The sequence below is a fragment of the Dromaius novaehollandiae genome, chromosome 1 (genome assembly GCF_036370855.1).
Source record: "Dromaius novaehollandiae isolate bDroNov1 chromosome 1, bDroNov1.hap1, whole genome shotgun sequence".
Classification (NCBI taxonomy): Eukaryota; Metazoa; Chordata; class Aves; order Casuariiformes; family Dromaiidae; genus Dromaius; species Dromaius novaehollandiae.
Genome location: NC_088098.1, coordinates 210,878,888 through 210,904,037, shown reverse-complemented (window position 1 = coordinate 210,904,037; position 25,150 = coordinate 210,878,888). Strand labels below are relative to the sequence as shown.

The following is a 25,150-nucleotide window of genomic DNA, read 5'->3' as shown; positions in this document are numbered from 1 at the left end:
AAAGGTGCCAGAATCCATTTCCGAAATGAAATGTACCCTAGATATTCCATATATGTATATTTATATATATGTACACATATATGTGTGTGTGTGCATGCGTGTGTGTGTGTGTATATATATACACATACATTGCTACTGAAAACATCTCTAGAATGCTAGTACTTTAAAAGCTGCTGCTGCATTGCTGGACTGCAGTGGCATTTAACAGTAAACAGGAATATTATTTCCTGCTCAAATAAAATCTTTTTAGATCATTTGTGACTGTTTTTTCTTCTTGTTAGCAGAAATTCTTGCTTCTCCTTTTACCCTTTTTTCCCCTAACTGCTTCTGTCACAGGAATAAGGAAGTACTGTGTAGTTATTTGTGGAACACTGCACAAATTACACACTACCACATTAATAAGTATATGGGAGCAAATAAATGCTTTCTTTAAGCTCTGCATCAGTAATAAAGGGCCCCATGCTACACACTCTGCAAAGACAAAAGCCTTCAAAAGGGCAAAAATCAGACTGATGAATATAGCCTGGTAATACCACTTAGCTCTGCTGAAGTGCTTTACAAATCTGTTTCTCCTTTATTTGCTCTTATATTGCTCTTTACCTCTGTACCCAGCACGTGGAAATGTGAAAGATCACAACTGCAACCTGAAGCTCACAGGCCGAAGTTCAGCAATGCGTTTAAATTCAAATCATTATGTTTTGCAATTTACTCTTCTTTTATAAATGTGCAAATCAGTACACAAAGTGCAAGGAGCGCAACGGGGTTATCAGAAAGTAACTAAGAGATTCATGCCATAATCCTTGTAAAAAGCTAACGGCAGACAAAGTCATTTTGGAGGTAATAGCATATGTAATGGTATTGGCACTATGATAGAAGTTAGGAGAGCTTTGAGGTACCTGCAGTTTTTCTTTACAATGAATGCCCCAAAACACAAAGCACTTAACTCGAGAAAGGTTTTATTATTATTAGGTTTTATTAGAACATAAATAAGCACAATTTTTTTAATAGAAAACATCTGAAGTGAGGTGAAACAGGAAGTTTGCAAATGACTCTTCCCTCTTTCTCTATCCTTTTAGGCTAGGTCCTTTCTTTCAGACCTGCTCTCACCTGAGCAACTCTTCGCTACTTTCCTGGGTTACAACAAACTCAGCACAGCCCAGCTTTCTCTTTCTGTTACCTCCCAGGCCTGGTGCATCACTGCTCCCTGCTTTTCTCAGAAAACCTCCTTGTTTCTGCTCTTAAAGCAGGCCCCTCAGTGAGACCTCTCTCTGTCCCATCCCACACTTAAGATGGTTCAACCAACCCATCGTGCTTACTTGCTCCACAGAAAGGCTTGCTGTCCCTCCTCCACAGGTCCACCTGTGGCTGCAGCATCCAAGACAAGACAGCGAGGCAGCCTTCCTCCCTGCTGCCAAACCACAGCCTTTTAAAGGAGCACAATATATAAAATGAGCAAAAAAGAACAAAGCAGGTCCCACCCCTCCAGGCTGAAAAAGCAGGTCGAATGGCTGTGACTGTTTTGCCCTGCAGAAGTCAGCTGCTCTGTGTAGTCACCTACTTTGCCTTGTTTCAGACTGGCTCTGTATCCAGGAAGGTGTTCATTATTCATTGTACATTCGGCATTTCTACATCTTCTGTGGAGTTATGCTGGTGAATAAAGGCAGGCAAGCAAATCCATAGCACATACGCATATTTATAATTGAGAAACAGCTCCATTCTCAATATTGCAAGACAGCTGTTACCTTTGCCCATGCTGTCGGTGATGGTACAATCTGTGTAGTGCAAGAGACGTAGGGAGTCATTTGGAGACAGGCACAAGACGAGGCTTGCGATTTCACATCAGAGCTTATGTATGCCTTCAGAGTTGGGACCCAGGTTGATGAAGTAAACAGATCTTGTATCCCATGTATGGGTTGCATAAAAACAGTGAGTGTCCAAACGTAAATCTCACAAAGTACTTACCCAATTCACTCACAATTTCACCAAACTAATTGGGAAACAAAGCGATACGCTACATTCTATACAGTTCAGGCTGTGATTTCAGGTAGATCAATAAATTAATGATTCAAACTATCTACTCATCAAATTAATACAGCATAAACCAGATAACCTAATGAAAGGCAGAATTTTTTTCTTTTATCTTAAAATGTAATGAAGACCTGGTTTTATTTTAACCAGAAAAACCCAGCTAGTATTTAGCTAGTAGAGTTTATTAACATGGTTAACATGTCACTGGGGGACAAGCAGAAGTGGCTGTATGATATTAAGTATATATTTAGGTCTTAGGCCACTTAAATGATCCAAGCAAACAATAACTGTACCCTGGCTTAGCTCAATGAAATACAGTTATACAAATGCTTGTGCATCTCCCTTAAATCTCACTGTTAATGCATGTTACCAATTTGCTATTGTTCTTCTTCCCTTACTTAATGCAGTAACACAGAATCTTCTCAGAGATTTAACATGCAAATGATGGTTGAATCATCTCCAACAGCAGTTTTCAAATAGCACTGGCTTTTTCACTGAGAAGAGCATACCAGCGACAGAGTGCTTTCCATTTTTAGCAACTATAAAAGATACAGTTCACCCTCTTTCTCTCTGGCTGTGGCTTGATGACACAATAAATCCCACACTAGAGTCCTCTGTATCAGGCTAGATATGCCATAACCCACTATGCACATCCAGCTTTAACTCATGCTGCCAGTTAAAATTTCTTCAAAAGTTTTGCTGGTTTAATTTTGTACTGGCGTGCTTAATGCGATTACAGCTACTGTCTCTCTGTGCCATTGTCACTTTATGTCACATCAGGTATCACCTATCCTCCACCAGCTATTACGTCCATACCACAGATTCTGAGTAATTCAACAGAAACGCCGTCACGTGCCTCCACCTAACTGGAACCAAACCTCTGTGCTCAGTGAACTGGTAGTGCACAAATCCAGTAATAACAACAGTGGAAACGTGGTCTCGCACATATACACATACACTGAGCACACACTAAAAATAAGAAACATGCTTTCATTAAAACAAAGTTGAAAACAAGAAATTCAAAGAACTGTAATTTCTCAGGATCTCTCTCCCTAAGCCATTTGGGATGTGGCCCATTTAGGTGTGCTTGCACAAGTGTGAAAAGCAAGGTGTGTAAGGGTCGTGGTAGAGAAAACTTAATCTCGTTTTTCTGGTTGAGATTGCAAATGCAAGACCTACATCAGCATCAGTTGTGTTTTACAAAAACAATTAAAATTTACTGAACGCAGTATCTCCTTAACATCCAGTCTTTATTTGTCAATTGCTGTCACATTCTCAGCATTTTTAAACCATGCCAGATGTTTACTATGAAGAAACATGGGAAGTAATAAGAACTCATAGCTCATCTTGTTAGCTTTTGACCTAAACCACTGTTTTTTTTTTTTTTAAGGCTGTTTTGCATGTTATAAGAGCACATTCCACTCATAGCTAACCAAGATTTTGTCCCAGTGATCAGGGTGCTTTCAAAAGTCTTCCAGTTTTTCTCTTTGTGCATGAGTGAATATTCAGGCTTGGGAAGACACGGTGAATTATTAATTTTGGTCATAGTGTTTCAGGGAAGAGCAAGCAGAGAAGAAGAGAACTTGCCTGCCAGCTTCACCACTGCTTTAGTGAGATCTTGGACTCCTGCACACTTGTGTTTAGCTACATTTCCAAAAGATATGACTGCCCTGTGTGGTGCTTAGCACCTTCATTGCTTTAACATGGATATTTGAGTATAAAAAATGTTATTTTCCATACACTCAGGTTTTGCACCCGTGACTTCTCTTCTCTTGGAAAACTGACATGCCTGGCCCCAATCACCCATGACCAGTCAGCAGAAGGTAATGAGTGATATTTTAGTGTGCTTTTGTACCAATGCGTACTTCCTTCCTTTGTCTTAGAATCTGCAGCATGTGGGTGAACTCAGCAGAAAAACAACCCCTATAACAACTGCAAAGACTTCTAATTATTACAGTTCTGGCTGTTTTTAAAACCTGCCTTAGTTCAGCTAAACAGAATGATTTGAGTTAAAATAGCATGTGTATAGATATTATTACTATAGTAAATCTCTCTTCTTTGGCTTCTGACAAGAAGAAACATCTTAGCGGTTCTGCAAGACAGAGACAAGACATCTGCAAGAAAGAGTGGAACTTGTTTTGCCAGTAAGAAATTGCTTTTTGAAACAGAAATAGCCCCTCCTCCCCGCATACATTCTCTGCAGTCGTGTCACAATTTCCCTGTTGCTAAAGTCCATCCTGTCAATTCCTTCCTTGTTGACTTTGGCAGCGAGTTCCTCCAAATCAAGAAAGCAGCGACAAATTCCTGCTCTAAGAAAGTAAGAGCCCACTGAGAAAGTGGAGCGTAGCCATTAAAATGTTCCATAAGGAAAGAACAGTATGTCACATTCATATTTTCCTTGTCAAAGATTTTGAAAACTTCCGTAACTTGACAAAGCAATTGTAAATTGTCAGTATGCAAAGGCAATGTAGTTCAAATTTGGAAAATTGTTGGCTCTCTCAATGCCACTTTTCCTGTTCTGTTTTCTTTTCTCTTTCTCTGTGAGATAATGTCCAAAAAAGACTTGCCTCTAGGAAGGCAGAATGACTATACAACTAACATATAGATTATTCATGAGGTCATACATTATCAGCTTCAAACAGCCCAGACATAGAGGCTAAGACCACTAAGTGAATTATGACACTGTCCAAGAGATGAACAGGAACATCTCACTGGCACAAAGGAATAACGTAGTTCTGCGGTCTCCTGCTATTTTTCAGCACACACATCAGGCTGCATAACCACTGTAAATGAAGCTCATAGCCAGATGCTATATTTTCAGAGTTGAAATTAAAATAAATGGAACCATTGTGAATAAGAAATGAGAACATCCAACCTGCTTTATTTTAACCTATGCTGTATTTTGCAGAAAAAGGCTAAAATTTCCAACTGTGCAAGCCTGATTAAAGAATTTATGTCCTGTTTTCAGAAACCTTCTCCATCTCATCCTTCGAAGGGCCCTTCAAAGGGTCAGATACCTTACTGCTGAGATTTCAGGAGGATTAGGAGCTCAATCCAAAAGGCAGTGAAACATGATCTGGTGGAGCATTGCAACATCTATCTTCCAGCTGAATCCAGAACCTCCTCTTGGGCACCTGGGTTCATCACACTACAGGAGAAGAGTTAGGTGCCTTCTCACACCACACAAACTCTTTTCTGAGCAAGAAACCACTTTGAGTCAGTATGCTAATTGGGAAGCTGCCTACAACTTGCTGGAAAAGCTGAAGACTGGAGTGTTTGTAGCCATGACACACTTTGGGCATGAAGTCAGAGCATACAAACAAATCAGTGCAGGTCCTACAAAATCCAGAAGGGTTTGCACACAGGGCAGAAAAAAATCTTTATAGGGACTGTGATCTGTGAAGCAGGTTTTCATAGGCAAGTAGATTTTTGGATGGCAGGGTTTTGTTGCTACACAGTAATAAAACTCACTTCAGTTCAGTAGGTGGAACCAAAACCATGTTAGGAATTGAACTAGATCCTAAGAGAAGGTCATCAATGGATACAATTTCATAGATTTGAATGAATTTGGTCTTAGTATCTACAGCTCTACCATACAGTTTTAGGACATATAGTTCCCTATAGTTTGGCCCTGTTTAACGAAGCCAAAGAACATTCTTATCAAGCAGAGGCTAGAACATGACCTTCTCGCAATTAATCCAGCTGCATAGGTTGGACTGTCATCATATGAAAAAACAAAAGCAAAACAGAATTTGTCTCCTCTGTGAAAGGGGTAAAGGCTAAAACTCTGACATAATTCAAGTTCACTTTAGGAAATCAAAGATTAGATCTTGCAGTGAATGCAAGTAGTTAATAAAAAAAAATCAAAAAAATAATTAATTTCCCCCAAACTACACACAACTTATTTTTTACTACGATTCAAATCATCAGTGGTGTAACTCATAACACTTTTTCTCAGGAAAAGGCAGTAATTCATCCAAAACTGATAAAATTCAGACAAGTTCCCAGGGGAGGTGGGGGGTGGGGATAAACATTGTCCACTTTCATCAATCCAAATTTTGAGGGACAGAGAGCAAACGAGAAAGAAGCTGTGCAGGGAAGGCTAAAGGGTTAGAGATGACTCAATATCTCACTAAAGCATTGCAAACAGGAAGAGGCTATTTTATAAATCATAGGTCATTTCCATAACCTGAAAGCTGATAGGTATACTAATAAGTCATTACAGTCAGAGATCACAGACAAGACTTTCTGTATTATTAACCCTGCACAGAGCTCAATTGCTGAGCACACTTAAACTCCCGCAGATCCTTCTATACAGTTTGCACGGACTGGAAAACTGTTGTGGCCCTGTGGACCCCTGTCTCTGCTGAAACCTTGTATTATCCTCCTGACCCCGTTTCTCTAATCCTTTAATCATTCTTGTGGTGTTTCGCTGTGTTCTAATGCATCAAACATCCTTCTTGTACTGTGGACATAGTTCTGTACTGTGGGCATAGAAAGCTCGTTCAAAAGGCTTGATGTCTGCAGAAGAGGTGGATGCAAACGCTACTCTTGTAGGGTTTGGTATTTCCTGTGCTTTGTGGAAAAGAGAGACAGAGATTATCCACTCTCTATAGCCACTGTGGAAGATGTGTTGCAAATCTTCAATCTTTTGCTTGAGCTGGTCACTAGTTTGCTCTTTTTCTGCAAACTCATAGGAATGTTATCTACTCCAGGAGATGCTAAGGTCTCATCTATGCTATACTTCTGAGATGGTTCCGAAGTGAGAACTGCTGGTATCCAGCTTTTTAAATTTAAAGCACTTTAGACAGGAATTCAGTTTTGAAAATACAGGCCTTGCCTCTTAAGTAAATGAAACTACTTTAGAGATTTTCTGACTCACCAAATCTACTCTCCACAGCTGACTACAGCCTGATTTGAACTTTGAGCCCCTTCACTCCAGCTGACGGATAAATCAACTGAAATCAAGGATAGGTATTTTTGAATCTTCGTTCAAACCCCTTAAAAACATCTAAATATTGTGTAGGAAAGTCCTCAGCAGAACATTAACACAGAATATGAATCACTAAATATTAGAACATGATAAATTTTCCATCATCACTTACTATTACTACCTTTTACCATGTATTACTTCCTAACAGATCTTCAGTCAACAACAGCCTGAACTACTTATACATGTGCAATTATTCCCATATGGAGTTCCAGTGACTTCAGAAAAGCTGATGACTCCCTAGTAATTACATGAGTAACTATCACACTTTATGCCACTGGATATGAAATCAGATCACAGTACTGATAAGTACCCCTGGGCCTTTAAAAATTAGGCAGGGTATTTCCCAATATTAGTAACATCAGCCTATAGACACAACGGGCAAAACTTATCTAAGGTTGGTGTGGAGGTTAGAAGTATAATTTTGTGCTAGTCTGGCCTCTGATCCCTCCGTAATCAATAGAAAGTCACAAGCATCTCAAGAGACAAATTAGTCTCACTGTAACACAAGCATGAGAATTGAGCTCATTCCTGCATAATAGCTACTCACATAATTAACTGTCTAGTCATTAACTGTCAAAAATACTGGGACTCCACATGAGAGTAATTATACATGCACAAATAATGTTTAGGAGCAGGCTCCTGTATGTATATGTATAATGTTTAGCTATTCTCAGCAGGAAGAACTACAGACACGCAAAGCAAAATGAAAAAAAGCTCAGATAAAAACTTTGTCATATAATTCCTAAATAAAAGTAACTGGAGGATTAGGAAAAAAAAGGAAGCAGTAGGGCTGTTACACTCACTCAGACTATAAAATGAAAAAACATTAAAGCAGTGTTGAAGCACTGCTGGAGCCACCCTCTGCTGGTAGAGACCCACAAGTACAATAGGCCAGCAGCAGCAGTTACAGCAGCCTCTCTAATTTCAAAGCTGCCATAGCCCAATACTTCCTACGTGCATTTGGCAGCACCGTGTGGTATCTGGATACACAGGAGAGTTCAAGCAGAGGCGTGAAGCGAGTGGTGCAGAGCATGGGCGATGGAGACGCTCACGCCGTCTCGCTGCCCATGGGCATTACGGGGCGTCGTGTGTGCTCCAGGTCCTGCACCCCGCAGGGTAACGCGGCCATTCCCTCACCCACACTGCAGCTGCAGCCGGCCCTCCCTGGCACCGTCAGGTTTAAACTTACGGCCACAACCCTAGGAGAGTCCGTGATGGGGGAGAAGATACTAAGAGGAGGATTTATGACTGGTGATGTGATCCATGTTCTCTCTGTTGCTCTGTAAACAAAACAGATTGGCTAGTAAACCACAATCCCTGCCTGATCATTGACTCTATAAGCAAGTGCATACGTTCATTTTATTAAAAAAATCAAAGTCTCATGTTCCTGTCTTAACAAAAAATCATCAAGGCTCCCTCTTACGAATTTGATTGTTTTTTTAAAAGAAATAACACAAAGCCCCTTTATGTCTTGGATGTAGAAAAGCAAATGAAACATTTTCAGTGACCGCAGAGTATGTATGAAAATGGATATCCTAGTAGTTAAAACTGTGGTATTACAGGAAGGTTGAAAAAGTTACATTTTATCTGTAAGTAATGAAACTGCTTCCAAGACAACCCTTATTAAAGTGGGAGTGGTAGCCTTCTGCACTTACTAGTGTGTTAAAATGGTGACACCCTATAGATGTATTGCTAATTATTTGAATTTCCTCTTTAAAGTGTTGTCAGCTAGTTTTCCAAGGGATGATAATTTGTAGGCAGAACACTTTAGGCATAACGTAAGAAGGGCTGGGTTTCCTCAGCGTGCTGAAAAGTGATGTTTTTTTGCTGCTGCATTTCAGTGCTGGTGACTGGTTGGTTTCTAGCAATTCTGGGCTCCTGTGTCTTCACGTCACATTTGCAAAATGGTATTTTTGTCTTATCAGGTGGTTGAAAATTTTAAGTTTCTGCCATCTTAAGGCTATGAAGCAAGAGTACCTAAGCCAGAATTTTGATCATACCGTGTATTTTAGTGCCACATTCCAAGACAATAGAAAAATCTGCCATCCAAAAGCTGAAGCTGAAATAATTACACACCTTATGAATCAAAGAAACCCCACCCAGCGCCTATTCATCAAAGGCTGCCCCAGCAAAGCTTGGAAAAAGGAATATCTAAATCTCAATAAACTGTCACTGATGACCAAGTGTGAAACTAGCTTTAAAATATATAGCCAATTACAATTCTAATAGTCTACGCAGAGAAAAGCGGCTAAGTGAGCATCAGGCAAGAGTCATCGTCTCCTGGAAAATAGCAAGGAAATGATTCCAAGTGACTGAGCACTACAGAAGAGAAAGTATTTGGAGTGGATGCGTTATGCCTCTGGACACTAGAGCGATTGCTCTGCTTTGTATTTGTCTTCCTTTAAATGAGGCATTTGAAACAAATGGCTGAAGAGGTCTATTTAACCTCACGGAAATAAGCTCCTGTCCTTATTCCAGATATCACCAGTTTAAGAAATGGAAAGTGCTACTTTACATTTTTTTAAAACAATAAGATTAAAAATATGAAACTCAGCACATGGAAAGTACTTTTCATCTACCTCTTAAGTGTTATTAGATCTATTTTTTTTCAGAGATTTAATGAGAACTAGAAGATTTTTGTCCCCAGAGACAGAAGATGCCAAAGTAGAATAAAACTGTTGGTGTCAACAACACAGCAGCTAGAGACTCACAGATGTCACCCAGAGCAAAACAGTCCTGAGAGGTGTAAACAATTTGCCCACTAAATGTGACAGAATGGGATCCAGATCCTCTGAAGTCTGAGCTCAATAACTCTTGTGATTTATGACCCAATTTTAGCATTTGTTATTCCTTCAATACCTGACCTGCAGGACTCTTCAAAAAAGTGCAGAGCCACCTTTGTGTTATGAGCTCATCATAGTCTTATTTAACAAAGGATTTCAAAACCCTAATACTTGCACGATTACCACTGCAGGGCTAAGAAAGAATATTTGATCACACTGCCTCTAAAGAGAAGATAAAGACATAAGGCACTTGGTCAAATTTAGTAGAGGTCACATACGAGACTTCTTGGACACATCTCCTCTGTTATGAACTACTTCAGGCACAGCAGCTTTCTCCAGTCAGCTCTGAGAAAGCTTCATGTGGTGGCATGCCAAGGCACATCAATGCCCCGTCTCTGAAGGCTAACTGCTTGCGCTAAAGGCCCATATCTGTTAGAACAGTTGTTCCCAAATTGGAAGGGCATGGGCTTCTGGAAGGGAGACACAGAAGGCACGGGGACAGAAGTGCCCACGCCTGCCCGAGGGGAGAAGATGGCAGCTGATGAGATCACTGTCCCCACACCTTCCCCACTGTAGGGTGCAGAGCCAGCGTGACATGGTGCGCAGCCCTGGGTGCTGCTGTCCCACCACCGCGGGCAGGGGAGGATGGAGGGCAGCAGCCGAGGCTGCCCGTTCAGTAGGGTGATCATCGCTCCATCTCTGAAGCTGGGCAGGCCCTCCCAAGAGACAAAAGGGAAAGAAGGCCTCCCTCCAACAAGCTTTCTTTTTTAATTCCCTATAATGATGGGATGCAATAGGCGGAACCCTGCAGTTACCAGTACCATCAGCTCCACACAGCTGAACAAACAGAAAATTATCCTAGGGCTTCTCACACACATTAGGGCATAAACTACAGATTGAGCACTGAATAAGCATACTGTACAGAGGAGACAGGGAGCCAAGCTATCATAGAAAAGGAGAGGAAGAGGTCTAAAAAGTTTGGAAAACCTGTGTGTTGGCACAAAGCCTACCTTAGCACTTATGCATTATCAAGAAACAAAATGGTGACAAAACCAAATTCCATTCATGGGTGATGGACATGAGCAAAATAATGCTGTGAATTCACAGCTGTGTCACTGCCTGACTGCTGAGCAGTAAATTCGAGGAAGACTGGGGTACCCATCCCATCTTGCCTCAGAGAGGTGCAGAATACCTACAGGTCATGCACATACAGCATAAGCAAAGTATGCAGAAAATTCAGTTGCATGGTTGCTTGGGGAGGAATGAAAATCTGCCAAATGTATTGCACCGTAATAGGCAGATCCACCCATACCAGAGAGTATGACTGACTATTACGGGAAGGCAGGCATATTTCAAACCAAGGCTCTCATGTCATGATTTGTGCCTAAATTTACCTTCAGATAATGGAGAACTGACTAAATGAAAGCATTGGAGTAGTCTAGATGGCAAAAAACCTATGTAAAGGAGGCTGTAACTTCACTCAGAATGAATGCCAGCAATGGTATCCATTCTGGAGAGCAATAATGCTTAAGATAGTGCTGCTGGAAACTTGTGAGAGTCCCCACACATACCTGCTTCCATGGCCAAGCACGCCACATGCCGCTGTACTCCCAGCAAGGCTAACCCACAGCCTCTTCATGGATGAGAGTTGGAAAGACAAGCACAATTAGAAGTTTTCAAACATAACAATTCAAATATAAACTGTATTTGTCTGGGACTGACTGTCACTTTCAATCTGTTCTCAAGAGGGAACAGATACTCCATCCCAGGTGTCTACAGGCAACAAGCCAAGCTCTTCAGGGCTTCCTTGATTCCTTTGGTTCTCAGTGAAGACAGTAACCAAATTTGTTAATTTTCACTGGACTGGAGTAGCTAGTAAAATTTCCTTTTCCCTTCTTCATCCACTTGTTTCCAGCAGGTAGCACTGGGACAGCAGTTGCTCCATTCACAATTTACCCTGGTGATGAAAGGAGCTCTCATGGGCACGGATTTATAGGAGGGTTAACAGATCTCACTAATATGAACTAGTAAAGCATGCAGTGTCCTTTGTCCCATGTGAGATGTACCTACTTGGCTGCACAACATCCTCCCTCCAATTCACCTGAGGATTGCATCTGCCTTCACTTCTGCTCCTTTGTTTTCCAGAAAGGTTAACAACAAAAATAATCAAATTCTTAGGGGACACAATTATTATTTTATCTGACATTTGCTAAAGCAGAGCAATTACAGTGAAATCACTGCACATTTCACTCTGGAACAGCAGGAAAACATGCACTACTATCAGAACAGAGGCAATAAATCATATTTGCATTGTGAGAAAGTTCATAGTAATGAAGCTACCTTCAGCCGTATCAGGAAGAGTCCAAAAATGTTGACATGGAAAGTTGAGATTAAGCCTTTCATCCATCATTTATGATATATCTTAGCATCTAATTCTCTTCTTGCAGATCTACTCTTCAATTACATATAAAAGGTGCATTTAGCCAGGTGTGTAGGGGCAACATATAAGTCCCTAATTATAACAAATCAGTACTCTCTTTAACAGTCCTAAAGGACAGAAACTTGGGAAAAACTTCTCCATATCTTACTCTAGCTCCCTTCTCCTGTTGCAATTTGTCTGAACTACATCTAGCAATCACCAATGCTGCTTACAGACATGAGGTTTTCTAATGCTGCAATTGCATGGTCAGAAAGCTACATACAGGAGAACACTTGGCTGGGTCAGACCTACAAAGCAGAAAAAAAACATGCTTAACATGCATGTGCACAAGGGACATACTGCTGCTGCTGCTCCCCAGCATCCTTAGACGCAGTTTAAGGAAACAGAGGCTGCAGTAACAAAGCCTAAACGCTGTCCAACTTCAGCTGCACACTGGCCACCTGTTTTTACTGCTATCTTAAAAGTGTTCTAAATCTGACCTGATCCAGGTTTTAAAAACTCACACAAATATGAGCCTCCTTCACTTCCACCCTGGGGTAAAAAAAAGCATATACAGGACAGGGTGCGGTGTGTAACACCCTGATTAACATGCTGATAGCTTGCTAGGCAGCTCCAGACAGCTGTATGCTATGGTGCAGAAGTGCAAGCAGCAGAAGGTAGCAAAGGACTGCTTAGACCAGCAATGCCACCAAAGCCTCCACGTCGTGAAACGTTCCCTGAGAGCTCAAAGCAGAGGGCTCACATAGCATTTCTCCCAAGAATGCATGCCATACTGGATACAAAACAACTCCAGTATGGATGAAACCAAAACCTGAGAATAGGGCATCAGCTCTGCTATGAGCAAAGTAGTTTAGAGGGTCAGTTTAACACATCCATGCTGGTTTTAAGAACCTCTCTTTTATTGGAGCACACCAGCTCCAGTGGAGCATTGGACCTGTCACTCATTGAAAGCCTACCCTTCTCACCGTAAGAGCCTCAAGTCGTGCGTACATAGAAAAGCAAGATTCAGAAGATTCTGGGTCATGCTGTAGGTGAAAAGAGCAAGCTGACTCTGCCCTTTTTTAAGTCTTTGCAAGAACAGCCTAACACTGCCTTTTCCCTAGGATAGTGTAATAGGAAACCACGGACTTTTAAGAGTAGCCACTGAACTCATCATAAGGAAACAAGCTTACATAAACCTGACCTATGTGGACTGAAGCCAAGACATAAAGGTTAGCTTCTTAATAGCACTCCACTAAATTATATCCTTAGGAAGCTGCATGTAAATTACCTGACAGAATAGAGCAACTGAAACCACGTGAGTGGAAACTTGGCCAGGGACCTGAGATGCTTACTGGTGTTCCCAGTTTTCCAGGAAGATTATTTGTAGAGAAATGGCAAAAGCAAACAAAAAATAATCAGGTACATGAGCAGATTGAGAAGGCCCAACAGGAGAAACAGAAACTAAATGTTTGGGGGAAAAAACAGATCCACGGCAAGGAAGACAGGCAAAACCAGGCGATTCTGGCACAGGAAAGACAGTCAACCGATGCTCTCCCTGGAGTTCTGCGTTTTTTCCACAGTGCAGAGTTTACTTACCCTAAATTAAATGGCTTCTGCTAAGGAATGCTGTGTGCTGTTGTTTATGTACTCACACTCCAAAAGCTTGTATTTTAAGCTGAATCATATAGAAAGCAACATATAATTTTGTGTCACTGCATCTGACTCACCAGAGCAGCTGAGCGCACTAGTATGTACGGTCAGGGAGCCCAGCCTATAGATGTAGCTGCAGGACTTCCTTAGAAATACATAAATAATGGTGCATAATTTGATGGAAAATAGCAGCTGTAACATTGCATTTTTACCCTTGGTTACGACTTTCACTTTGCCCCCTGCTCTCCCCCCCCCCCCCCAATTTAGTAACACGGCCGAGGAACAGCATTGGAAGATGGCAGTAACTATCTCATTATCTTAATCACAACATTCCCTGTTTTCTAGAATTTGTTCTTTCTAAAAAAATGTATTTTTAGTGGGCTTTTAAATAGTTTACTGTAACGCTCAATAATTATTTTTTTGGAGTGTAAGAGCTGGCACCATGCTTGAGAATTTGTCAGACCACAGCTTGTCTCATCTCTCTGGCACAGACAGGCAGACAGCCTTGCCTCTGAAGCACTGTCAGTTACCAGCTCAGGTTTACTTAAACACACACAAAAATAGACCTTTCCAGGATTAGTTGCAATGCAGAGGTGTCCACACCTAGCATAACCTCATCACAATATACTTAACTTTGTGCAATCCAGCGCTTAACTGCAAGTTTTGTACTGAAGTGTGCAGTGCACACTGAGCACTTTTGAAGCAACATAGCCCAAGTGCTGATCTTTTTCCAGAGCACATTTGAAGCAACACAGCCCAAGTGCTGATCTTTTTCCAGATTAACTGCTCAGGTACATCTTTGCACAGACTAAAGCTAGAATGCGAGCAACCACAGGATTGACACTCAGCACTGGACCGAGTTGCGTTTGTGTGCCATACTCTCCAGCAGTCCATGGGTGGGGAGGTCTTTGGTACAGTGCTTCACAGTAAGCCAAATAGCTCAGCAGCAGTTCTGTGGACCAAGCCAGGCTATTATTTTATGTGAGCAATATTCTCTTATTTGGCCAAGTCTGATGCTGTTTGGGTGGTTCTGAACAGTACAGATGCACACATGCTCTCAACAGAAATGTGAAACCAGTTCAGCTGTGACCCTATGGTTTCCAGTGGTCACTTTAGGCCATCTTATCTGAAGAGATATATCCATACTTAGCAAGAGGCTGCAGCACAACACACTCAACTGTGGAAGTTTCTTCTGTTTAGCCAGTTTTGCAAAGTGCTAGTGTGCTTTCCCAGGAGTGACTTTCACATCTGCAATCTCTTAGGCTTGGACAGCCTGTTTTTCCCCAGACCTATCATAGCGAATAACACTTCTAAGTCCCCTATTCAGATCCCCTTCCCCAGTGCCCACAATAAAAATAACTTCCTGATTTAGTACTGCAATTAGGTCTCACTTAAAGTCAACAGGAATTAAAAGTTCTGGAAGAATCTGAGCTTTTATCTGTGATAAAATCAGCAGTTCTTTCAGAAACCAGTTCCTATGAATCCAGGGACTTGCAGTGGCCTGCACGTCCTTTTCTGTTGTATAACTGGTATTGAACTGCTGCCATATCTCAATTAGAGAACATGTCCACGCTACTTAAAGTTCTTGACTGCTGTTAAAGCACTGTTCTGGCGCTGAAAGAAAAAAAGAGAACTGTTAACACCTTTATCAGTTACTAAAATTATTTTCAGAGAAACTTTACATATGTTTTCAGCCACCCAAGAATCCTATATTCTAGAAATTTGTTTAAACATCTGCCTCGCAATTTCCCAATGTCACTTAAAAAGGCAGACAGAACCCTTCTGCTCTTACCTGTATTTTTCCAAACTCTCTCTCCTTAAGAACAAAGTAGACAGTAATATATTTAAAAACAGATCCCTTTTTCCATATCCTCAAGATACTGGGAAACAATACCACCATATGAAAGTATTTATATGGTATATAAAAGTATTTATCTCAAGCTGAATTCACTTTTACCTTGCAGCACCCCAGTAACTCTTCAGGAAGCTGTCCTATGTGAGGCCATCACATACCAAAAAACCTTAAGAGCAGTTTCTTCAGCTTCTAAAACCAGAGCAGTAATTGGAAGGTGAAATAGTTTGTCCCATTCCCTCCTTATAAACTCTAAAATGGTGATGGTCTGTAACAGTTTCTTGGCTCTCACTTTTCTTTCCCAGTCCACCCACCTTGTTCCCAGCCAAAAAAGCGTGGGCAGCTCCTACAAAGTTTTGTGGCTAGGTAACTAAGAAAACTGAGCACATACAAATTTCTACCCCAGCTAGTTTACATGGCAAGAAATTACAATAAGGACTGACAATTAATATGCAGGAACTCGGAAAACACCAACATTTTGACAGCAGTTAGCCATGGTGCACTGACATGGATGTACCATGACACCAGACACGTTAAAAATTACATATTACGACACAGCATACTTACACAGTTCAGGTGAATCCTAAGATCCATCCTTTCTTATTTCATGTACGTTTAATCTCAAACTTATATACTTCTCATCCAGTTAGTAAGCCTGTTTAGTAGGCTATCTAGTAAAGGCTGAATTTATAGCAGCTAACCTCCTGAAGTTTTCATAAAAAGCAAGCATCTTGTCAGAATGAAAGCACAGATATGAAGCCAGATTGCTACATATGACCTTGGCTAAGCAATTTGAGAAGACAAGCAGAGTAGCCACATATTTTTACCCACCCTCCTGCAGGAGCATCCAACCCCTTCCAGTGATTCTCAGGACACTAGGTGGCTACTTACCTAAGACCCACGTGACTAAAACCACTTTAGCAGCAAAGACAACCTGCAGTTTCTGCAGTGTAGGATGCTGACAAACAAAGGTAACACGATAGTAGCCTGAGGACCATATAGAGTGGATTAAGTTTTCATAGATGGCATTAAAACAGACTATACCTACGTATTTAAGAAATGCCAAAGGCAGGCCTTCAAGTCACTTTAAGCCTTTTTATATGAAGTATTGAGACAACAGGTATTTCTGCAATAGGGCTGCAGACTGCTTGTACACCTGTTGTAGATCTTGCAATTAAGACCTGTTGGGTCACAAAAGAGACTATGACATTAGCACTTTCAAAGTGAACAGTGTGATGAGAATATGCAAGTTTGAGACATGTGACACAGGTTTCATCATGAGAATCTCTGACAAGTTGTAATCTATGAGGAAAATCCATACATGGACAAATATCAGACATCCCCACACTGATGAAAGTGACCTATAAAACATGCAGAACTCTATTGTACTTGTCTCTTGCCAGAGATTCCTTATTTCCATGTTTCAACGGGCTGTAGCAACTGTTATCTGATATTAGCAGCATCTTCAGGCAAAGAAATACTGAAAGAAATGAAATAATTGAATTTGTAAAGCAACGTTTCCATGCCTCCTCTCCAGAGCAGCATCACCGTGAAACAGGTGGGGAGGCAGGAAATCAATGCATGTGTAACAAGCTGTTGCTAAAGCAATTTAACTAAAAATGTAAACAGTCATTAGCCAGTAGACTTGTCTTAGATAAAAATTTAGCATTTGTGAGGTTTTTTCCAGTTATAGGACCCCCCTCAATTACGCCATCACAATACTTACCATCGTTATTCAATGAGCAGCTGCACTGATGTAAGCATAAGCTTAAAGTCTAAAATGGCCCTTCCCCCCCAACCCCCCGAACAAGCCAAACTAACTCCAAAGATAATTCATCCACAATGGGAACACAGAGTAAGAAAAGAAACAAAGGAGGCTACATTTGTTAATTCAGAATTATTCAATTATGTGCAATTATTACTGAAAGTTATGTGAGCAAAAATTTATTATACTCCCTCCACTCCTTTTCTCCAGCAATAAGTACGGCAAAATTGGACAAGCTTGGGTGGGGAGAGAAGGGTGGCTATGTAAGGTGCAGCTCCTCTCCCAACACAACTGACATTTTATGGGATAATGAATGGGGAAGGCAGAGAACTGGTCTTCCCCCTCATGCCCCCTTCCCCCTTTTTTTTAAGCTGGAGGGAACTGGATTTAAGGAGATGGAAGACCTGAATGTATTGCTGTAGTTTTAACAAATCTTAAGAGACTACAAGGTTTAGGTTAACTAATTCATAATTGCATCACACAACATTTCTCATGACAGCCTCCCTCCAACATGTGACTCGGTCGTACCATAGGGCAAGTGCTGTGCACTACTACTGCACAGCATTATCTTGAGCAAATGCACTGTACTTACCTCCAGGAAAAGCATAAGTATTTTAAAAACATAAGGCTATAACTCCCTTTTCCCAAGCTATTACACCACTATAAGGCTTTAATCAGAACTTCCAGGAAGCCTACATAGCTCTTCTCAGCTCCTTTCAGTGACATATCTTCTTGAAGCAATAGAGCACTTTATTTCACAGGAATCAGCTGTAACTAGAAACCACATTATTTCACATGCACATGATTTCACAAACCATATAAGTCTTCAATGAATGTCTGCCTTCCCTCCACTTTTGAGCGAAGATCCTCCACAAGCTATTTCAGGACTAACAAAGGAACTCCAGGCTCCTTAAAATTAACAGATATTTAACTAACCTCCAGTTTGACTGAGGGATCATTTCCCATTCCCCAGCAGGGAGACCAGTACAGGTGGGGACGACTGTCAGTCCAAGAAACTACAACCCACGGCTCAAAATCTAGCCTCCCTCCTCCAGACCAGCCAGAAGGTGCGCTGGACTCAAGGGCTTGCTGAACCCAAGACAGCATCGAAAAGCTGATCAGGAGGCTAAGCCATGCCAACACCAGACAGCTAAAGCAGGTAAGAAAATACAGAAGCAAGTTAGCTTAGCTGCTCCCACACCATGTTAAAAGGTCTTACACCACCTCACCCATCCCATCAGCTTCTTCAATGTTAGTTTACGTCTCTAGAGTGTATAATATCGTGGTCTACAGCGACAGGATTTGCCTTTAGGATGAAACAAAGCTCCTCCTGCTGGGCACAATAAGCCACACATGATGACAGCCAATTAAGATTAGTGCAGTTACCAAACATCAGACCGAAGCCTAAACCCCTGAAAGAGCCCAGCAGCGGGGACCACAAACACTCACCTGCTTCGTGAGACGCGCACGTCCTGGCCTGAGCCCTGCTCAGAGCCTCCCCCACCCCAGCACGGCCAGGCCAAGCTTTCAGCCCTGCTCTTTAAACCACGGCGTGCGGCTAGTCCCTCTCACCCGCCCCAGACCCCGGCGGCCGCGTCCACCGCACCGGGCCCCCCGCCCGGGCGCGCAGCCCTGAGGGGCCGCACCGGCCTCCACAGCACCAGCGGCACCCGCCCCCGACACACGCCGCCGCCTGCCCCGCGCCATGCAACGCCAGCCGGCGGCCCCTTCCACGGACCCACCTCAGCGGCGCCGCTCCCCGCCGGCCCGCAAAGGCGGCCAGGGAAAAGGCCCCAGACCAGCGCTGCGCCCCCCGCCCGGTGCGGGGACCTACGGCTCCGCCAGGAGCAACCGGCCGCCGCCCCAGGTCTTCCGATGCCCCCTCAGCCGCCCTCTCCTCCTCTCCGCTGTCTCTTCCCGCCCCCGAAGGAACACCTATCTCCCGCCCTTCCCCCTTTTCCGACATTTTAACCCGGTTCCCCCGTCTCTCCTCCCGGGCTAAAAGCGTCCCACGCCATCAACATGGCGCCGCGGCCACCACCCCCCTCTCCACACCCCCTCTCCCTCTTCCTCCTTGCGGCTGCGCAGCGCGGGGCAGCGCGGGAGTTGGAGTCCCCGCTTCCCCGCGAGGCCGGGCGGCCGGCGGGGCGGCGAACTACGACTCCCAGAAGGCGGCGGTGCCGGCGGGCGCCGGCCAATGGGGAGCCGGCTGCGCGGCCGCTGGCCCCGCCCCGGCGGGCGAGAGGGGTGATGTCATTGCCGAGCGGGCAGGGAGTGGGGGCGCGCCGCGACTCATTGTGCTCCGCCGGCGCCGCCTCCCGCTGCCGCCGCCGCCAGCGCCGGGCCCGGCGGGGCGGCTCCTGCACCGGCCCCGGGCGGCCTCCACGCGGGCTTCACCCCCGCCCGGGGCGGCCCCGCTGCTCCGGCCCAGGGCTGCCCAGCGCCCGGCGGCGGCGGCCCCGCTGCGCCCGCCGCGGGGGGTGCGCGGTGCCCGTGCCGCAGCAGCGGCCCCGTCGCGGTGCCCCCGCGGCTGCCAGGCTGCACCCGCCGGCGGCCGGCTGCGCCCCGGCTCCCGCCTCGTTTTATGGTCGTGGAGAGGGAGGGAGAATCCCAAGCCAGGTGAGTTCCGCGCTCGCCTCTCTCTCTTTTTTTTTTTTTCCCTCTTTTATTTTATTTTTTTATTTTTTAAATCCTTTTTTCCACCTATCCCGCCCCAATCCGCTCGCGCGCACCGCGTATTCCCCGGCGGGGGCAAAGCGCTGGTGCGCGGTGCCGCGGCGTGCGGCACGGGCTGCGCCTGGCGCCTGGGCATCGCTGCCAGAAATAATGATGATAATAATAATAACGATAACAATAAAATGACTAATGCGGAGAGGAGCGGCGACCCGCGCCCGCAGCGTGCTGCTCCGCGCCCCCGGCAGCTCCCGGGGCTCCGGGGCTCTCGCCGCTGCCCGCCGAGCGCGGAGCCTCGTTACAAAGTCGCTTAGGGCTGACAGGGAACTTCGTGGTCCTGCCCGCGCGGCTTCGGGTTTTTTTTGGCGTGTCTCTCTTTTTTTTTTTTTAATTCGTTTTCCCTATTTCTTGTTGTTTCCGTCAGGTGCCTTTCAGGTCTCTTACGTGATCAGTGCTAGGATGCCGCTGCGAAATACTATTTTTTTTTTCCTTAGTACAAAACATCAGGATTTTTTTCTCTAACTGTATCATTGCTGCAATTGCTTGTGCTTCGCAGACATCTGATTTGGCGATGCCGGCAACGGTGGCGGGTAAGCGTGTGCGCGCAGGAGAGCCCTGCTCACCTCGGCTGTCAGCACCTTCCAGTGCCCTTTAAAGTTAACCCGCTCCAAAGCCTGGCTTGGAGCTGCCTTTGAGAGCAGGAGGAGAGCGTACAGCTGAACTGAATATATAGATACATATTTTTTTCCTCCCCCTCTGCTGCATATTTGCTTCTGCGCCTCTCTTGTGTAACCGACACTGTTTTGTCCTCTGGCAGAGTTTCCTGGGATCCAGGGACGGGTGGTGTGAGCGCGGGGCGGACAATGTGGCTCCCTGTTTCTGTGGATCAAAGTGTTGGTAAACACCAACACAGCGGTCGGGGAGTCTGGGTGCGATGCCCGGCGGTTTACATCCCCTCCTCTGGCCGGTGAATTCCCGAGGGGTGTCCGTTCTGCGTCCAGACCTCCTCCTGGCATTTATTTTTTTCTATTCTTTTTTCCTTCCTTCCTCTTTGTTACTGACTCAAAGGGGAAGAAAAACAGTGCATGCAGCAGTTGCCTTTGTTGGGTTGGTCCTTTTTAAAAATGTTGATTTCCTGGAATGGCATTTTCCTCTATTTCTATTTTGCAAGGGAGGGAACCAGTAACCTAATACAAGGTTTCCCATCTTGGCCTCAAAAAGCAAAGTTTTACAGCGGTGATTTTGTTAGCTATGAAGCAAAAGCACTGGAAGTGAAATGACAGTATGAAAGTGATAGTTTGAAAGCCTGGGAATTATTCTGGGGAATATCAATACAGAAGTCCTGCAGAACAAGCAGGGAATCCGTGGCCAGGGGCTTTGTAGTTGAAAAACAGTGACGTTCTTGTGATGTCCCTATTTGATTCTGCTTTCATATTTAGCTATTTTAAGTGTATGTAATTTTTTTACATATATATGTATCGATATTTATGCTGGTTTTATTATTTTTCCAAATTATTGGATTTGGTTGGTTAGAAAGACTTTTAATAACGTCCTGTGCGGTAGCATTTTCAAGCTATATTATAGTACAGGAATAAGTGGATTAAAAACATAGCCCAGAAATTCACACTAATCATAAGATGAAGTTTTGCCTTGCAGCATCAGAAATACAGACCCACAAAAATGGGCCAAAGTGGCAAAGCTCAGGAGGTGAGTGATTGCTGTGAAAAGGCAAAGACAAGCTCTCAGGCCCTTGCCCTCGAGTTATTTAGGTCATGATCCTGCAAAGACCTCAATGTGTGCATTTACTGGCTTTGTTCAAGAAGTCCCTGAGATGCCAGTTGCTGGGAAATGGGAGATGATCCCAGGAAAGTGGTGTTATGTATTTCCTCCGCTCTTTTACTTCTTCCAGTGTCTTATTAGCAGCTGGTGTCTGAAAGGGGAGTCGGAGCTGGAATCTCTGAATCTCTGGTCTCTTGTATTTTTTTGTAGTAGTCTGTTCTTCTTCATCTGAGTTCAGCGCCTTACTTGTGATATTTATAAAGCCAGAAATCATGCCTTTGCAAGACAGTAAGCATCAGCTGCATGCCCTAAATCGTATTGAATTGTCCCCATTCCAGACCTGTTGCAGAAAGAGGTTCAAGCCCTCCCTTGTATGCTGGGGTGGCCCCATGCCTAGTGCATGGAGGGGGTCCAAAAGATTGATGAGATGGGGGACCTCAGAGAGGCAGGGCTGTGACAAACTGCCTTTTTTCGTTTTCCTCCCAAGTTTTGTTTTCTTTTCTGCTACAGTGCTGAGCAAAGGGAAGACAATGTGGTTTTTTTTTTTAGCCTGGCATTTGGGGATCTGGTGAGGAGATGGGGAGATGGGGTCTTCTGCAAGAAGGTGTGAATGGAGAAGGCTCTGTGCAGAGGAGCTGAGCTCTCGCTTCATGGGCAGGCGTGGGGAGGGAAAATGAGAAATGGGCATCTGCGAAAGCCTTGAACCTGTGCTTGTTTCCCTACCAGCCTTCCCGTGAAAGAGCTTTCTTCTGCTGAGACCCATGGTAAGCGTGTGCTCCTGTTCCTCCTAGGCCAAGCTAGTGGGAGATGCTAGTCAGCACCTGTGGTGGAGTCTTGTGGCTCTCCAGCGCAAGCTGGGGCTCCCGTTTCTGGCTCTGGAGCTTCCTTTGTCCGGTGCTCGCTGTGACAGCCAAGCTGGCATCCGTCAGTCCGCAAAGTGTGGTGCTCGCTGTGATTTCTGTGGCGTGTCCCAGGCAGGTATATCTGCAAGTCTGTGTGTTTTTTCTTTTTTTTTTGGGGGGGGAGTGAGAGCTGTTGATTGACTTTTGCTCAGCTGTATTTTATGTAAAAATAAGAAGAAATTATCATACCTGGGAACTGGATCAATTCCTTATGACAGGACCCTGCAGTTTGAACACAGACTTTGCTCTTAATAGACACAGAAATAGGAGCAGGACATGTGCTAGGACTATATTTATTAGGCTATAAGATGGTCTATGTTCCTGATGGGTTTCCAGTATCAAAATCAGCAGCCCATTTAGGCGGAGCTTGGAACAGCGATGGTGAACAGCAGCCCTGCTTTGACTGAAGGTGGACTGGATGACCTAAGACTTCTGACCTCATCTCCAGTGTCTGTGATTTCATTCTGCAGCAAGTCATTCAGCTCCTCTCCAATTCGTTCTGTCAATAACTAAATTTTATTTTTGATGTCTGCCTTACGGTATGAAACAGTTGTGTGATACAGTCCTCATGCCTCTTGGCTGGTCTCTGCTTTGATTGTGAAATCAAATTGGGGAGATCAAGTCAAACATCCCTCAGATGCTCATTAGGGTAGAGCAGGAATGAACCTGGCCCTTAAAAATTGTCAGTATTTAAACGCAATCAAGACGGCATTAAAGCAGGTCACTGTTAGCATAGATCAGTTATGAAACTACTTTACTAAACATCAGCACTGAACGTAGGGCAAAAGCAAGGTATTAGTGAGATTTGTGTTGTAATGTTATTTGATTTCACCCGGCATAGATAATAACATCAGAGCACTCAGTTGTGTTGATAGGTATTTAGGCTGCAAACAGCTTGAGACTTAATTGCTATTTGCCATCTTCCCTCCTGGCATTACTGCTCTTGCTGCACTGTGCTGCTTCTATATGTTTATATATACTATTCCCTAATATACTCCAGACAAAATTTAAAACGCCTATTTAAACTAACCTAGTTGATTTTTTTTTCTTTCCCCTTCCTGAGATTAATTAGAGAATAGTTGTACAAAGGAAAAAGCCTCCAGTAAGGTCTTATATTGCTCCAGCTAGATAGAGCCTTACTGAAATCTGCTACTGTCCTGTAAAAGATCAGAGGATATCCTGTTTATTTTCTTTTGTTTTAGCAGAAATACTTTCTTTTAGGTACTACTAAAGTAGAAGTTGACTGTATTCTTTAAGTATCTGAATAGTGGGTACTTTTTTTTTTAAAAACTTTGAAAAGAGTAATGTGAAGAGGAAGAGAGGGAAAGCTGTTGGCATGAAAAAAGATGAGCTTGCCTGTGGCTTCTCAAGAGACTGTATCCTACAGGCTGAGCAGAGTCTTAAAAAATAAATTAAAAAAGGGCAGGGGAATAAAAGGATTAAAAATAAAAAGATGTTAGAGATGCCAAAGTGCCCAGTGGCCAAGCAGTCCTTGGGTAACTGTGTCCTACTAAAGACATGCTGCATGGAGAGCAGAACATTATGTGGTCCCCAGCAGCTTGACCAGCTTCTCCACTGCATTGCTCCTCATTTCTTAAAAAGTTACACAATGAAAAAACACAATTTAGTTTGCTGCATTAAGCAAAAGATCGGTTACTCAAAAAGGCAGCATGTGTGCATTTCAAGTATTTCTTGGTATAAATTCAATATATTACCTTTAAAAGGGAACTGCTGTGGCATCCCTGAACCCAGTAGGGTGGTGGTCAGCCTTGGCTTTGATCTGCTGGGGATGGGGAGGAAAAGGGCATCCCACGGCTGTTCCTGGAGATGCAAATCTGTATGGCAAGCAGTTGTGTGGGCTTTCCAGAGTGCGTTTGACGGAGCCGCTTGCATCCATAGAAAGAGCAGAAATACCTGTTTCCATTTGCCTCTCCCAGCCAAGGATTCCCTTTGCCTCCCCTTGCCTCCTGCTCTGATGCATCTCCCCTTCCCCCCGCCCCGGCTTTTCCGTATATAGCGATGTCCAGCAATGACTTGGGGAGCTTGGATACTCCCCGACTACCAGTGAATCCGGGGAATGTTGTCAACGGAGACTCCTGTCTGAAAAAGACGTGACACCAATAGGGAACAGGTTGCAAAAGATGCTGTGGGGGAAGAAGAACGTATTTGTGATTAGCCAACCTGCACCTATACTCTGCCTTGCAGCTGGCAAAACTCAAGGCACAGAGGCTTGACGAGCACTTCTGTTTTTCTACCAATTACTCTTTTGCTCCAAATACCTGTTCATCCGTAGCTACGAAAGT

At 43.8% G+C, this 25,150-nt stretch overlaps 1 protein-coding gene and 2 long non-coding RNA genes across 4 annotated transcripts in view; 1 reads left to right on the top strand and 2 right to left on the bottom strand.

Annotated features, from left to right (window-relative positions):
- Positions 1–954: 954 nt before the first annotated feature.
- On the bottom strand, positions 955–14,136 carry LOC135327178 (uncharacterized). The gene is made up of 2 exons (XR_010387331.1): positions 11,376–14,136; positions 955–8,301 (listed from the first exon to the last, which is right to left on the bottom strand). It is a non-coding gene; the product is annotated as an uncharacterized LOC135327178 (long non-coding RNA).
- Positions 14,137–15,290: 1,154 nt separating this feature from the next.
- Positions 15,291–19,563, bottom strand: LOC112986690 (uncharacterized). The gene is made up of 2 exons (XR_003260097.2): positions 15,834–19,563; positions 15,291–15,490 (listed from the first exon to the last, which is right to left on the bottom strand). It is a non-coding gene; the product is annotated as an uncharacterized LOC112986690 (long non-coding RNA).
- Positions 19,564–19,718: 155 nt separating this feature from the next.
- RAB30 (RAB30, member RAS oncogene family) overlaps positions 19,719–25,150 on the top strand; it is a 50,597-nt gene continuing 45,165 nt past the window's right edge. The window contains exons 1-2 of one of the 2 annotated variants that reach the window (XM_064505168.1): positions 19,719–20,112; positions 22,737–22,923. The gene's annotated coding sequence lies outside the window, so the exon portion shown is untranslated. The remainder of the gene's footprint in view (positions 20,113–22,736; positions 22,924–25,150) is intronic. The other variant, XM_064505167.1, reaches the window with a different exon arrangement.